General features: G+C 37.1%; 2 pseudogenes; one reads left to right on the forward strand and one right to left on the reverse strand.

Annotated features, from left to right (window-relative positions):
* Positions 1 to 16,288, forward strand: part of LOC132238421 (translationally-controlled tumor protein-like) — a 125,164-nt pseudogene extending 108,876 nt beyond the window's left edge.
* LOC132223247 (U2 spliceosomal RNA) lies at positions 3,022 to 3,106 on the reverse strand (annotated as a pseudogene).
* Positions 16,289 to 17,391: the final 1,103 nt, after the last annotated feature.

Raw genomic sequence — 17,391 nt, forward strand, 5'->3', positions numbered from 1 at the left:
ATGCTGTTCTTAAAACATTAGTAATGTTCCTTCAATATTGAGCTGAGCACAATAATGCTTTTATGGTAATAGCAGTGCATTATTTTTTTTAAAACAATGGAAAATCACTAGATTTAATAGTAGTGACTTACCAATATAATGGTAAAATAAACAAAAATGAAGACAGGTAAAAATATTAAAACAGATTATTACTATCTAGGATAAATAATTCAGAATAATATTATTAATATAAAGCCTATTAAAACCAGAAATGTCATCGTAGCCAAAATAAAAGAAGAAATGGTACACAAGTGAACTAATTTGTAAGGAACAAAAAATCATATTAAACAACTTATATTTATTATACAAACTACTAAAGTACCAGATAAAAATATAGAAATCAAAGTTAAAGATATTTTTATTGCTTTTCTACTTGATGTAAAAAGATTATGTTTTGAATAAAATGCAGAACTGAGAAAATAGCTTTCAATTTTAGGCATTAATTTCAAAGATAATTGCATAATGGTTCAAAGAAAAGGGTCTTCAAGCCAGAATTTTGGCTAAAACTTTAGGTTTCTGTGCCAAGAAAGGCTTATAGTGTGAAAGAGTAACAAGGAAATACAGTCTCAGTGGTGCCAATAGCAATAATGATATTTGAAACAAGGAGTATATGATATTTACCGATCTGCCCAAAGGTGAAACAGCTTAATAAAACATGTTCTCATTTGATCTTACAATGATGATGAGACACATTAGGGAATGCTGACTAAATTTTGTTTATATCATCATAATTAATGTAGACAAGACAAAATTCATTAGGAGAATTAAGGAAATAAGCTAAAGTTCCTCAAATCATGATCGAATCATGTTTTTTGGTAGAAATAAAATTAATTTTTAACTTGAGCTACAGACGGCTATTTGGTATGAAGTATTAATAATATTGATCATGATAGAGTAGGTTGCAAAACTAATTTAAACTTGATTACTTTACTTTAAATTTTTAAAATATTTTTTATTTAGGGAATTTTTTCTCATTGAAATAAATTTTACATGAGATATAACATTCTAATAAAATTTAAGGAAATTAGATCACATTTAAATCTTGAAATTAATTTCTATAGAGACTTTACTGAATATTAAAGATCAAGATTTCATCTTGAATTAAGGTATACATGGCCAAATTGAGCAATATATTGTTATTTAATTATGCTACTGTCATAGCATTAAAATATTTAAAAGAAAACTATCTTAATAAACACTGTGTGTACTTATATACTGCTTAAGCAGTAAAAATTGTGATGTGACAGTAAACTACAAGATAAAAGTAAAATAGATTGTAGTATTTTCTGTAACTATGATAATTTATATGAGATTCCATTACAGTATATAAACATAGTATCACAATTATTGTTTATTTTATATTTAAATATGGCTTCAAGGATTTTATTCCTTTCACTACTGCCTCAGCCAAGATAAAACTCTCTAACTTGAAATTAATAAATTAAAAAAATATAAGAATTATACGGTTTCAACAAATGTTTAACAAAAAATATGGACATCTTAATTACAATAACTTGGTTGGGGATTATACTAAAATGAAGACAAGAAAATAAAATTTTATGAAGTAAATATATACAATATAACAATTTTACATGAATTTATTACTCATGTAAACTTAGCCAACCTATCATCAGACCACCCAGTAATAAACTATAATAATGGAATTCAACTGTCTCTGTGATTTTACTGTCTTTTATTGATTAAATAAAAGTAATAGCTCTACATTTGCTATCAACTTTGTGATTATAAAGGCACACGTGCTAAGGTTGGGGAACTAGAAAGCATCCCTAAGAGTCCTCGGGTAGTATTGAAAAGTAAAAGACAGACAGGAGGTGAAAGCAGGCACAACCAGTGAACCAAACACAAAACATACAGGCCATTGAAGTCCAGTTTGGGGGCATGGAGTATTCTCACCAGCTTTCAGATTATTGCTGGCACTGAAGCAGCAAGTGCAAATGAAATAGCTGATGCTAATCACTTTGGGAAACTCACTGGGAAGCAACCTCATTGTGGTCCAGGAAAGACCTAAGGCCAAGGCTTGGGGACACTCAGAACAAGGTCCTGGAAGAATTCTTCTACAACTAATTGATGGAGATTATTACAATTTTAAATTATTAAGAAATGTGCAAAAGGAGAGTGAGAAATAACATTACATCATTATAAGTCTGATTATTAGATAAATGTAGTCTGTGTGGCTCCAGTTTAGAACAGTTTTCCTTTTTTCTTTTTCTTTTTTTTTAATCTTTATTGTCAAAAGTATTACATATGTCCCCTCCCCCCCCCCCATTTGACCTCTTCTAGCCTGCTCCCACCCCCCACCCCAGATAGGTTAGTTTTCAAATAACTGTCACAGCTCAGTAGAGATGCATGAAATAGGATTAAACCTAGACCCTTAGTACGAGTCAAGGACATGGTATGTGTCACCTGAGGCCAGACTCATCTGAGGGATAAAGAGATACCTGGGTTTCTGAGCTTCACTCCTGTACTCTGGATAAATTACATTCATGTCAAGTTTTAAATTTTATTTCTAAGTCATGTTTTTTAAAACTGCATGCATTTAATCTCTTTTGTAAAAAGCTGTTTCTTCAGGCTAAAATAAAGTCTCACTTAGAAACTCTACAGTTCATTTGAAAAGATAGTAAGAAGATTATTCAGTATTCAGAAACTGCAGTTAAAAAATGAAGAGGAGTCTTCACTTGGAAATTGAAAGTGTCATTGTTTAAGTTTGTGAAAGCCCTTCTCCTATGAGCATGTGGTTTGGAACAATTATGTGGCCTGGCTGGTCCTCTGAGCACTCACCTGCATTTGTTCTCCATTTCCCCCTTTTGCATGTGTCAAGAACATCCATTCAACAATTAAACCTTCCAGGTGCTAGTAAAAATCACACAAGTTGGCATTCAGGTTTGCTAGAGAAATATCTGGGTTTTGAGTAATTAAACCAAAGTTAGTTAACTCACATGCTTTGTTATTTTCTTTTCCTATTTTAGGTATACTTCCCCCATCTGGGAGAGCTTTAAGACAATTTATGATACTACACTTGATCTTAGCCAAAAGGCCGAGAAGCGATAAGACAATTTATGCATATGTTCCCTTTTATCAAATGTGGGTAAAGATACCTCTTTTAACATGCCCAAAATTTTTCCTTGTTTTATTTTAAGGATGGGCATTCTTTTTTCCATCCTTTAGGAGTAATTTCATTTCCATTTCATAGAAGAAATTTGCCAGCATCAAAACTACTGACTCAGTGAGGTGAAATCAACTGCAGATAAAAATGCAAATATATTTGCCCAGCTGATGTGACTCAGTAATTGAGCATCAACCTATGAACCAGAAGGTCACCATTCCCAGTCAGAGCACATGCCCAGATTGCAGGCTCAGTCCCCAGTGTGGGTGTGCAGGAGGCAGCCGATCAAGATTCCTTTTCATCATTGATGTTTCCATTTCTCTCTCTCCCTCTCTCTTCTTCTCTGAAATTAATAAAAAAATATATTTTTAAAAATGCAAATATATTAAAAGGCATATGCTTTCAGTGAGTTATTAGGCGAAAGATTTGAGCCTTAAGATTTTTGTTATCTGAGGACATTTTTACTCTAAAAGAAAATGGAAACAGAACAATAATTTTCCTCTTTTAGAGAATTCCAGATGTAAAGTAATTTTTATAATTTATTATATTCTTGAAAGTTGCAAAAGGATACGGTATAAAGAACCAAGAAGCATATCACTCCTCAGTTCAGTTTCTTGCTCAATGATCCCACCTGAGGTAAACTTTTCTGAGGTGAGGATGTGATTCAGCTGTGTGATAACATGTAACTAATTCTGAACACAACATTCCAAGTAAGTACGTGACCTTTATAACTCATGAAAAAGAAAAATCTGGAGATTTGAACCAAAATATTCAATGTTTGTTATACAACTCTGAACATCTAGGGCAGTGGTCAGCAAACTCATTAGTCAACAGAGCCAAATATCAACAGTACAACGATTCAAATTTCTTTTGAGAGCCAAATTTTTAAAACTTAAACTATATAGGTAGGTACATTGTTATTAACTTAATCAGGGTACTCCTAAGCTGGCCTTTGCTAAAAGCATCCTCAATCTGATTGAGGTACGTTCGCTGAGGTCAACCCCTTCCAACTCTCCCATCCACACTCGTCTTGTATACTTGTTTCGTCTATCTCCTTTTGTTCATCCTCTCTATATGTCCAAACCATCTCAACATACCTTTCTCAGTCCTCGACACTACATCTTCTTTCACTCCACAATGTTCCCTAAAATTAACTTAATAAACTTTACTTAAAGTTTTTTTTAAAATGTATTTTATTGACTTTTTTACAGAGAGGAAGGGAGGAGAGAGAGTTAGAAACATTGATGAGAGAGAAACATTGATCAGCTGCCTCCTGCACACCCCCAACTGGGGATGTGCCCGCTACCAAGGTACATGTCCTTGACCGGAATCAAACCGGGGACCCTTCAGTCCACAGGCTGACACTCTATCCACTGAGCCAAACCGGTCAGGGCAATAAACTTTACTTAAAGTTTTAAGTCAACTTCACACTGTACGTGCGCGCCCGCACGTGGTATTTTGTGGAAGAGCCACACTCAAGGGGCCAAAGAGCCTCATGTGGCTTGAGAGCCGTGGTTTGCAGACCACTGATATTGGGAGTAAAAGAAAGAAGGAAGGAGGAGGATGGGTTGAGTTGGAGTTCCCTGTAATGAAATTGTGGTATTGTAATGTAAATATACCTTGTAATTAAGGGATTGGCAATTAGATTTTTGGGTTTTTTTGGTGATTTTTTTTTTTTTGTAGAGTTAATGAGATTTAAAGTCTTATATAGAAACTAGTGACCTGGTGCACAGATTTGTGCACATTGAAAGGAAATTAATAAGAAGGTGGCCAGTGGGGCAAGTCTGGGCAAGATGGGCTGCAGGCACTCTGGAGCTAACCTCCAGGTCCCTCTCCAGCATCTTCGGAGTTAGTGGGGTTACTCCAGCAGACGGGTCCCTTGGCCTGGCCTGTGGGGATCAGAACGAAACCAGTTCTCCGACATCCCTTGAGGGGACCTTGAGTGTGAAAGAGCACTCTACAAAGTTGATGTCGTACAGGGTGTGGAACGCAAACACAAGTGTGCAGTAAACCAGATTCAGAGTCAACGGTGCCCCAGCAACAACATAACCCACAGCCGAAGGTGGAATCACACAGCCCGGCAAGGAATCAGGCTCCCTCCTCTCTGGTTCTGGAGAGTGTCACCTGAAAACCACAGCTGCCAAGTCACTGCAGCTCAGCAGCTCCTGCGTGGAGCATCTGCCCCCTGGTGGTCAGTGCGCATCATAGTGACTGGTTGGATGGTGGAAGGGACACAGCATATTAGCCAATCTAGATTGTTTCATGAGAAATTTCTGGCTGATAGTTTTTATGTGCTAGCACAAGACGAAATTTTTCCCCAGAAATTCTTTTTCTAAATGTTTTTAATTTATTGGGGTGATTTTGGTCAATACAAGTATATAGATTTCAAGTGTACAATTCTATAACACATCATCTGTATATTGCATTGTGTGTTTACCACCCAAAGTCAAATCTCTTTCTTCACCATGTATTTATATGATTTCAATTTTGTCCTCTAAGTGCTGATAAGCAACTGAGATTAGGTACAAGTTCCATTGGGAAAACCTCAGTAGCTCAGATATCTTTGTCACCTGGAAAGATTAACTTAATTTTGTATAAAACAAAGTTTGCTTAGAATTTTTTTTTTTCCTAGTAAGATTTGATGGTTTGGTCATAGGTAGGAAAGTTTTTAAATTTTTGTTTTATTTTATTTTATTTCAGTCTAAGGTCAAGCTACAGATCTTTACACAACCCAGGAAAAAAGGGCACAGAAAACAACCATAACAAAAATTGATGGACATTACCCGGGGAAGAATGGGAAGGGTGTTGTTTCACAGTGATGCTAAAATGCACAAAGTTTTCAAAACGAGAAATAAGCATCCCCAAAGCTACTTGTGGAAAAAGGAGACGGGAGAAAGACCACCCCACACCATCAATAGAATAACAGGGGTGCAAAAAGCAGGGGGCTTTGTTGTCAGCCTGGGGCTTTATTTCCTTATGTTTGGGGTCCAGGGTGAAAATCTCCTTCTTTCCACGATATGGAATGCAACTCTGGTGAGGCTGACAGGAAAGATCATGGAACTTACACTTGCCTGGGCCACTTTCCAGATGCATAACTAAAGGTCAAGAAGGAGAGAAGAGAAAAACAAGGAAAAGCAGAAAAGCATTTTTATCACACTATTCCCATAAAGGTTCTACTCATGCATTCTATTTGTAAATCATATTAATCCTTGCAAAGCCAATAATAAAATAAATAAAAAATACACAGAAATGGTCCTTTATGGTGTAAGTGGATGATGCCTAAAAATAGACAGCACTATAATTTAAACACATGGCCTGGGAAGCAGCTTCCAGCATTAAAAGATTAAATTTAGCAGGACAATTTATATAAATGAGATAGAGATAGAGATAGAGATAGAGATAGAGATAGAGATAGAGATAGAGATAGTGCCTTAATCAACCAATCATATTGAAGCAATAGTTAAAAAGAAAGTACAGAGTTTTGTGCAGGTAATTTGTAAACATCAACACAAGTTTATTGTATTAAGGAATTTTCTTTTCTTCCCTGTTTACCAACAGTGGTCTTGCTATCATTTTAATTAGTTAGTTATTAATATTAATAATAGGAAAAAAGCAAGGGGAAGCCAGGCCTTATAAGCATGGCCATTTGGGCAGCTATTCCCCAGGTAACCATCTGCCCACTCCATGCAGATCTCTGGGTAAGGGATGGAACAAAGAGGGAGATGGAGGCATGTGAAATAAGGTGTGTGTGTGTGGGGGGGGGGGGGTGGGAAGTGCCATAGGGAAGGTGCTTGCTTGTTAGTCTAACCTCGGAAAAGATGATTGGTTAGGGAGGGTGAAACCACAGCAAGTGCTCAGAATCTTGAAAGGTTAAGCTCCTGGTTATTACCCCAGACAAGAGTTTTTTCCCTCTTGTTCTGCTCTTGCTCCCTTGCACTCTCTTGATCCATGACCTGCACTCATTGTCTGTCCTCATAGCCATGTGGCCTCAGGCAGCTTCACACAGAGAACGCTGGGCTGGACTGTGCTTTAATATGGAGCAGGAACTCTGGGCAGTGGCCTTAATTCTAACCCCACTGAAGACCAAATTGGCCTTTGACCATGGTGGGGCAGGGGAAAGGGGACATTGGAAATCCAAGCATTTAAGTCCATGGAAAAAAGATCACTCATCCTCCCATGCCAGTCTCAGGAAATTCCTTTCCTTGCGACATCCCAAGAACTCCACTTCCACCAGTAATAGATGAGGGTACAGAGGGCACCCCGCCGATAATAGTCACACCCAGTCCCCAGTATGTCAGGGCTAAAGAGGCCAGCGGTAACCAGATTTTGTGTCACCCATACCCCGATCTCCATTCCCGGCACCATTCTCCGTTAAAATAAACCAGCTCTCTAGGAGGGTGTCTGAACCAGATTTGGAAGTTAATAGAAGAGCAAGAAAAGGCAGATAGTTTAGTTGCTTCAGACATACAAAAACATTATTTAAAAAATGAGAATCCAAGCTAGAGTAACTCCCCTGGCCAGACAGTGATATATTGGGAATTAAAAATAATAACAAAGTAATTATAATGCTGTAATAAATAGCATTTTTATTGCTCATACTCTGTCAACAAGTAATTCACTAAAATTTATGTTTGGAAATGCTTAACTCTGGTAAAAAGTTGTTCAGAGAGAAACGTATTTCATAAATGAGTTAAAATTTGCCCCCAGCTCAGCTCCACTTCACCTTAATTTTTCTACCTTTTTAATTCTGCTTAATATTGATAGATGTCTTGCTTATCTATTTTTTAGCCTTTCTATTTCCCCCTAAGAGTGCACTTATATCTCATTACTAATCTTAGGTAACATAATCTTCCTCCCTTATAAATTCCTTTCCAAGCCGCATCCTGACCCCAGTTACTTGGACTTTTGTAATGTGATTTACATCTCTTGTTCATTCCCTCTTGTATGTGATTGTCTCTGAAGTGGGAGTTAGTCCTTTAATCCAACTTGCTTGTCATTTTCTGCAGCAAAATTCCTAGTCAATTCCCAAAAGGTTTACATCTCAAAGATAGGTTTCAGATCCTCTGATTCTTAGGAATTAAGCAGGAAGCGTTTGGGTTAAACTCTCAATTAACATAACAATGGGCACAGGTCTCCAGTCCTAAATCTTAGACCAGGCTCTCCATGGCGCCCCTCCTCCTGACAGATTACCCTGCCCCTGGTGTGTGCTAAGTGCCTCTCTAGACGCTCTTTAGGTTCTGTAACCAGACTGTCTAAGTGGGAAATCCTAGCTTTGGAATTCTGCTCCCTAGATGTGTGACCCTGGGCAAGGCAGTCATCCTCTCTGTGCCTCAGTTTCCTTACCTGTGGAAAGGAAACAAGAATAGCACCTTCTTCATATAGCTGCTACGAGGACTGAGCATGGTAGTTAGGTACTGGCACCTAGAAAGCACTAAACCATGATTAGCTGTTATTTGATTTGAAGGAGAGATAAACTAGAAACACCTCACGGTTCCATTTCAGTTGAGCCCTCCAATTCCCCCTCTTTCCTCTCCTTTAAATCACTGACCCTTAATCTCAAGTACTACTTAGCCCTTTAACATGTTGCAATGCACCTGCTCCCAGAAATCTTCTGTAATACCTAGTCTCCCTTTTATTACTGTGTTATTAGTCCTCACTTAGAATTATATATATAGTCTATATAATAAAAGCCTGACATGCTAAGTGTCCAGTTGACTGATATGCTAAGGTCGCTCAACCGCTCACTATGATATGCACTGACCACCAGGGGGCAGACAGTTGACCTGTCAACCAGTAACTATGATGTGCACTGACCACCAGGGGGTAGACACTCCGACCAGTAGATTATCTTGCTGCTGGGGTCTGGCCGATTGGGACTGAGTGAGATGGGACACACCCCGGAGCCCTCCTGTGGTCCCTCCCTGGCTGGCCAATCTCCCGCGTCCTTCCCTGGCCCTGATTGTGCACCAGTGGTGTCCCTCGGCCTGGCCTGCTCCTTCTCACAATCCAGGACCCCTCAGGGGATGTCAGAGAGCCAGTTTTGGCCCAATCTCACAGGCCAGGCTGAGGGACCCCGCTGGGCAAGAATCCATGCACTGGGCCTCTATTATATATATAAAAGCCTAATATGCAAATAGACCAAACAACTGAACAACCAGTTGCTATGACATACGCTGACTACAAGGGGGCATGCGTGTGGAACATGGCTGGTGTCGGCAGCAGGCTGCAGAGTGCAGAACATGGCAGGCGTTGGCCCGGCGGGATGGTGGATCAGGTGAGTGGGGGCACCAGACCAAGGAAGGGCACTGGTTGCTGTCATCGGGGTGCACTTCTAGTAGTTACTGAAAATTCTTTGCTCCCATGCACTATAGTCCTGCCCGGCACTTGCATCCGCTTTTGGTGCTAGAGCAGCCGTTCGCACCCACTGCTGGTATTGCCCCACTCGCACCCAGTGCTGGTGCTCAGTGCTGGTACTGATTGTACTGATTGCTCAGCGCCGTCAGCAGATGAAAGCAGCAGCTGCTAGCCCTGATCGCCCCTGAGGGCTTCTTCACCTCCCCATGCTCCTAAGGGGCGATTGGGGCAGCAACCACCACTTGCACCCACTGATGGCCCTGGCCCCAATCACTCCAAGCCATCAGCAGGTGTGAGGAGGGCTGGTGCCCTCAGTGCATCGGTGGTAGGGGCGGGGAGCGGGGCTGCTGGCAGACAAGGGATCTGGGGTTGCAGTGGGAGGGGCTGGGTGGAGGCGGGGAGGATGGGCCAAGACCCACCCCTGTGACCACCACAGCCTCACAGCCTACAGTTCCTTTCAAGGTGCAGGAATTTGTGCACTGGGCCCCTATACTCTAATATGCATTACAATTGTCCTATAATCATTTTATGCATTGGTCCTTTGTCCCTCAATTATATTTTAACTTTTCTATTCACTCATCTTAGGCACAGACTCTGTCCCTAATGATAACATAATAATCCTTTCTAAAAACTCTTTCTCACTCTGTGCCAGGTGCTGTTACACTGGACATCACACTGAATCCTCATAATGATGAACATGATTACCCAACATTGATGAGTAAGCGGAAACACGGAGACTTAAGTACTTTGTACAGGCAGGACTTAAACCTGTCCTTAATCTTTTCTTCTCCTACAGTGAGTTCACCTGAGGTACTTAGAAAATACTTCTAAACTAAAGGAGTGACTAATTTGAATGCTGTCATGAGCTAACATGATTTTCTCTTGGACGAAGTCTGGAGAATTAAATTTTAAAAGTTTGTGTAGTTGTAAGAGTGTAAGTTTTAGAGTCTGACTGACTTGAGGTTAATTCCTGGCTCCAACCTTTTCTGATGCACAGGTTTGGGCAAGTAATCTAATCTCACTCAATCTCAATTTTCTCATTTATAAAACAGGATGCTCTCAACCTCAGAGTGTTTTTTAGGGAGTAAATGGGATAACATTTATACAGCACATAGCATGGTGCTTCAAGAGGCTCAAGGTATGTTTGAAAAAAATCCATGGGAGACTTAAGGGTGAATTTATCTTTGAAATGAATAATAATTAAAAAAAAAAAGCAGAAATTGAAAGGGCAGATGGGATGGGATGTGGGGGTAGGTTTAGGATAGGGGGCCAGTAAAGGATGTGAGAAAATTTGATGAAATTCAGTCTCAACCTCAAAAAACCAGTTTTGCTTCTGAATTAAAACATTAACACAATTTAGCATTTGTTTGGATGTTCTCAAGGAAACCTAATGATTCATTCCATAATTATGGTTGTGTAAAGTTGTCCTAGCAATACTCTATTTGATTTATCTTATTTGTATATTCTTCCACTCAGTGTACACATACAATTTATCTCCAAGAGCCAACAGCTTTCACAACTCAGACCAATAGTCCTCATGCTTCCTGTCAGTACAGATGATTGAGCTTTGATTTCTATGTGATGAGTCATACTGAATAAAGGAGTATGACCAAAATAACAAACTGAAAATCACGGAGAAGCAAAGAAATTCTGAGCTCCTAAGCAAATATAAACTTACTTCTGGTGATTCTCAGATGATGTTTTTCTCACCCAATTCATTCTAAATTTATGAGTCACTAATGTGGCAAAATTTGAGAATACAAATTTCATAATTACATAATCTCATAATAATCTCATCTCAAAGAATACAATTCTCATAATTACATATCTCACAGTGATCTCATCATCTTTCTCTTCCAGACTCATATTTAATTTCTTAATTATTTATATATACAGTATACACTGGACATGATTAAATCAAAAGATAGCATCACTCTAGTGCCTTCCCAGGCAATTAGGCAAATGAACATTCATATGTTTGCCATGAAAATAATGAAGATCACATGAATGAAAATCACAATCAACTGACTGATCTACATAATTAGTAACATGTTTTATTTCAATCAATGGCAAGATTATTAGTTAGCTTGTACAATGTAGATCTTGGGCCTCACAGACTTATTCCATCAGATCTATGCAGTTTCACTTTTGCAAGAGTCTGGAGCACCTCCAAGGAGAAAAAGAAATTACTTTTGGTAAGAGTAATATGCTGCTCAAAAAAAGCCGAATGTTTGATATAAGTTGTTGATCATCTAAAATTACATATTAAATCTTATTCTTATCAAAATATTAATACTGCTTCATCAAACAAACATGGGTTTTTACTCACACAGGGAAATTTCTTTTTCTTTTCTTTTTTCAAACCATAGTAGCAATACTGCTATTCTTAAAGATTGTATTCAGTTTTGTAATATAATATTCTTATCTCCTTTCATCACACTGCAATATATTTTTTCATGTGGATAAGACTTATAGGAATATAATATCACTCTCTTTGTTGTACTATTCAGAATAAAGGGTGTTTTGATACATTTCACTATTCTAAAAGTTTATTGCAAGTGTCAAATTTAATGAAAATAAATGTACAAATAAAAGTTGTAAAAAAATCAGGCTGAATATATATTAACCCCAGATCTTAGAAATATGATTATTGAATTTAAATAGGGGTGCTGTAAAACTTAATTTTTTGACATCAACTTATTTTCCTGGGATTTTTCTCCTTAAAAATTCAACATAAATAACAAGCTGATCAATTGAGTATATTTTCATTGGATGCATTTGTGTGTATTTATGTATAGGAGTTGCTTAATAATTTTAAATAATTGAATTTGAATCCTTAGAATGTGGGAAGAGAAATAAAATAATGTTTTTATAATATAAAGAAACTATTTGATTATACAGCTAAATTGGATTTAAAATGTCCTATAAATTCTACCTTGCTGATAAGACATTTTTTCAACATTATTTAAACTAGAAAACATTGGGGGGGGGGGGTTATACAACTCAAATACTTAGACAAATCTATAGAGTGAAGCCTAAATAATTAAATATACCCTTATGAATATTTTATACGAAGCATGATGCAATAGATATTTTTTACTCTGATCTTTTTTGCTTTTATTTTTGCATTGCTTGCTAATCCTACTTCATGCGTATACTAGATAAACATTGGTTATTCAGAAAATTGTCTTGTGAATAGAGAGACTTTATAAAGCTGAACATTTACATAATCGCTGTTTTACTCTTCATCTAGGCATTTTGGTATTATTTAAACATGAATTTAATGGTCAAGCAAACAACATATGCGCTTATCTAGCATATGGTTTCCTCTCACAGATTAATGTTCTACAGCACTCACCTATCTTAACTCATATGAGACATTACAAATAGATTTCACAATTCACACTACTCTTTTGGCCCTCAAACTTTCTTTATTAGAGCCACTTTATTACCAGACAATTGTCCTATACAACCTGTTTCGCAAAAGGCCGGAAATTGTCAAGAATGAACTACTTCAAATCAATATACTTCCTACAGCCACCTTCTCACCTTCTATAAGTCTGTTACTTTTCCCTCCTCCTCCTCCTCCTCCTTCTCCTCTTCTTTTTTTCTTTTCTTTTTTTCTTGTTAAGTCAACTAGATATCCCACTTTATTGATGCTTTCATATGGTCAGTGACACTTTCAAAAATACTTCTATTGCCCTAACTGATTTTGTTCAGTGGATAGAGCGTTGGCCTGCAGACTGAAAGGTCCCAGGTTCGATTCCAGTCAAGGGCATGCACCTTGGTTGCGGGCACATCCCCAGTAGGAGGTGTGCAGGAAGCATTGATGGATGTTTCTCTTTCATCAATGTTTCTAACTATCCCTCTCCCTTCCTCTCTGTAAAAAAATCAATAAAATATGTTTTTTAAAAATACTTCCATTATATGGCACACTTTCAAATTCTATTTACATTTTAAGTCATATTTTTATTCGTTTATTTATTTTTATGGATTCATTGGAATAACTAGGAACAAAAATCATACAATTTGATATATTGCTTCGCTGGAGATTTAATTTTCTGTGGTCCCTGCTTTTACATTTGGTTAAGGTTTAAGAGCTCAAAGTATTATTTCTGACAACATGTTAAATGTTTGAGGTATGGATGTATAATAAAACAATGCGGTAAATGTCTTGTGTCCATATTGACTTTGTAGATGAATTTGCTTTAAAAATTCTGGCACCCAGCAGCCCAATATTACTTAACTATGTTAACCTTTTAGTTTTGTTAAAGAGTGTGGCACCTTCATACTTAGGTATAATCCGCAGCAGATTCTTAGTGACAGAGGAGAATTGATCCTTGGCCTCTCATGCTGTAAGGTCATTTCAAGGAATTAGGCTCTCAAGGGCTGTGCTTCCAGGAAAGCTAGCCAGTGGCAACAAGTTGAGACACAATCTGATGTTTTCTACATAGTCCGGTATTATATTCTAAAAAAGAGTGTTCCTCAAAAATTAAGAAATTATTGAGGCATGTGGCTCTGAGACATGTGATAAACAGGAAATGATAGGTCATACCTTGGCATTAGAATTATTACTATGAGATTTTGTATGATATCCTGATACACCTTAGAGAATTGGATAGACCTAATGAAATAATAAAAATACTTTCTGTTCAATAGAGTTAAATGGAGGTCCAAGAAAAAGTATAGAATCAAGGAAGGTATTTATTGTTCACACCAGATGCTTCTGGATTAGTGTAAAAGTGTCCTAGAAGAGAGGGAATGAGCAAGTGAAAGAAAATAGGAAAATTGTTTCTTTCAAGCTCTCCTTTATTTCCAAATTTCTATACTTACCTGAACCATATCCTTAGCATCTGGTAAAGTGAATAGCTCTGCAAAGTTACTTAAACCAGTTCAAATCCCAGAGTAGATGTTTAAAATTTTTTTATAGCTTCATTTGTGTAAGGTTGGATGGGAAGGAAAGAAAAGAGGGAGAGAGGGAGGGGAAAGAAGAAGGGAGGAAGAAAAGAAGGAAGGAAGGAAGGAAGGAAGGAAGGAAGGAAGGAAGGAAGGAAGGAAGGAAGGGAGGGAGGGAGGGAGGGAGGGAGGGAGGGAGGGAGGGAGGGAGGAAGGAAGGAAGGAAGGAAGGAAGGAAGGAAGGAAGGAAGGAAGGAAGGAAGGAAGGAAGGAAGGAAGAGGCAAAATAATGAACAAACATCTTTAGTGAAATATTTTGATGGAAGAATTGAAACCACCAACTATGTTATGCTGTAGTTTTGCTGTAGATTCACCACCTTCTTATTTCTGTCTCCTGGTCATTTTTCCAACCAAAGAGCAATTTTCCAGAAATAAAAATTAAAAAAATGGTGTGCTCTTTTAAACTATTCCTATGATTGGAGGTACATTAGTAACTTTAAATTCATCTTTAGAGCACTTTTAATATTTTATTACTCACTTTTTCCTACAGAGCTGATGGTAGAAATTATTTGGGAGAATTATAACATCTTCTATTCATATTGCATGATCAATTTGGCAAAACTTTGCTTTTACCATCCTGAACTCAATTTTACTGATAGTATACCCAGAATGCTTTCATATTCAGAGTCATATTTTGCTTTTCTGTGTTCATTTTCTTTTTGGAGCCTTTATCCATTCATTCAACAAAATGTCTTGAGGATCTAAGGATCCGATGTATGCCCACAATTGTCCATCTCCTGGGGGTTCTAGCAATGAGTCAGATACCCTTGCTCTCAGAGGCTTAAAAGACTGAGCCAATGGCACAAAGTGATTCAAGACATAAATATCCAATTTATATGAAATCTCTTTAATAATTCCCCTAAATGGTAATCACATATAATATGTTTCTTTAAAAGCACCATAGGTAAGCAATTAAAAAAATAAGCCTGTCATTTTGCTAAAATAGGAAAAAGATAATTTTTATAAACTTTTTAACTTTGCTTCCCATATGAATAAATTTTTGTTTGTTTGCTTTTCATTTTTCAACTTGGTAAAATGTCTGTAATGTTAATTGGGCCATTTGTCAGTTGTCAGCATGTTAGTTTTTTTCAAATTTAAATTCTGTTCTCAGCATTCATTTTTCATATTATTTAATATTACAGAGTGCACCCTTTTAAACTGTGTGCCCTACATACAAAACCATTTAGCATAAATAATAGCTGAAACCTGGAGTCACATTAAGTTGTTCAACTGATGGGACTGAGTCCTATGAAAACAAGATGTAGGCCAATGAACACAAGTTTGTTTTGGCCAACCCTGAAGCAAATAAAGATATTTTTAGAGTATGAACATTATCAATATCATCTGCAGTAAAGATTGATAATAACTTTTTAAATTACCATGTGCCCTTGGCCTAAATTTTATTGGATTAACTAGCATTTAAGAAAAAAAAAATATATATATATATCCCTTTTTTGGTATTTCACAACTGCTAGCAGATTTTAAACTCTCAAGTGACCCGAAGAAAAAGCATTACAACTATGAAGGACTCAAAAGCAATTTGGGGGAAAATGTTATTTGAAGTCTCTGAAGCTGCTAAAGGTCAAACACATGGAAGTTTATTTTCTGTTTTTACTGACTGTAGTTTTATCCAGACCAATGGTCCTTTCATTTCATGGCATTTCCTCAATCCAGTGCTCCAAGTTCTCAGCTCTTACCACAGTCAGGGTGATGGAAGAAAACGGAGCTGCAATTACCGCGAAATCCTATCTGGCAGTTGCCTTGACGGACACAGCTCCTTTCCAAGCAGCTACAAATGTGTTAGACCGCCTTTGACCTTTCCCTCATCTCAGGGAGCTGCAAAGGAGAAACTCTTACTGAAATGTTATTTTTCTCTTAAGATCCGTAGCTTGTAAAGCCTTCTAACTGATCATAAGAGAATACAATAACAATCATATGTTTCCAGAAGCTTCCTGGAGACTCCAGATTGCTGCCTCTACATTTTTTCTGAGTAGTACAAAACACCAGTTAGCAGTTATTTCTTTTACTGGAAATCACAGTCTCGCTAGTGAATTTTATCTGATGCAACATAAATTCATGGCTGTACTGCTGTTATCTTGCTGAATAAGGAAGTGTATTGAAAATAATTGGGGTGAGGAAAAGTTTTCTTATTTTCTTTTTTTTTATTCACTTTTTACTATACTTGGTTGTACTTTGTGGATATACTGCCTCATACTGTTTCATTTATGTTGTTTCTCTAGGTGGACTATAAATTCCTCAGACCAGTGAAGATGATTCATAATTTGTTAAAGCCTCCCTTCATGTTCAGTGCAATAAAATGTGATGAATAAAGGCTTCCTAAAGTAACTAATTAGTTAGTTAATTAATGACCACTTGTTTTGAAACAAGTAAACTTTATAATCAGTATCTATAAAATCATTAGTTTAATTTCTCAAATGTTAAAACTAATTTTGAATGAATTCCTCAATACTTTCAAGGTAAAATACTAGTTTATATCCTTCTATGGAGACTAGTATAGAATCTACTTATGTTATCATACCTAATATACATATGCATTGTACATTCAAATGCAGGGTGGGGCAAAAGTAGGTTTACAGTTGTGAGACCACAAGAATTTATTCTTGCATTACTATTTATGAATTGTTGTATTATTTTCCATATGAACCATTGTAAACCCACTTTTGCCCCACCCTGTATACAAAGACATAAAATATACATGTACTCATACATATGCTATAATGGTATCAACTTAGTTATGAAATCTTAGGGCATGGAATGAGCCAAGTTCTCTATAAGTTGCAAATGTAGAAGAGTGTGTGTTGTTGTCAACGAACCATTTTACATATAGTCTTCTACCTAATCTTACATTTCTAGGAATTATTAGAAGCCTTAACATTGGAAAATCTGTAAGAATATAG

Source organism: Myotis daubentonii, chromosome 1 (genome assembly GCF_963259705.1).
Source record: "Myotis daubentonii chromosome 1, mMyoDau2.1, whole genome shotgun sequence".
Classification (NCBI taxonomy): Eukaryota; Metazoa; Chordata; class Mammalia; order Chiroptera; family Vespertilionidae; genus Myotis; species Myotis daubentonii.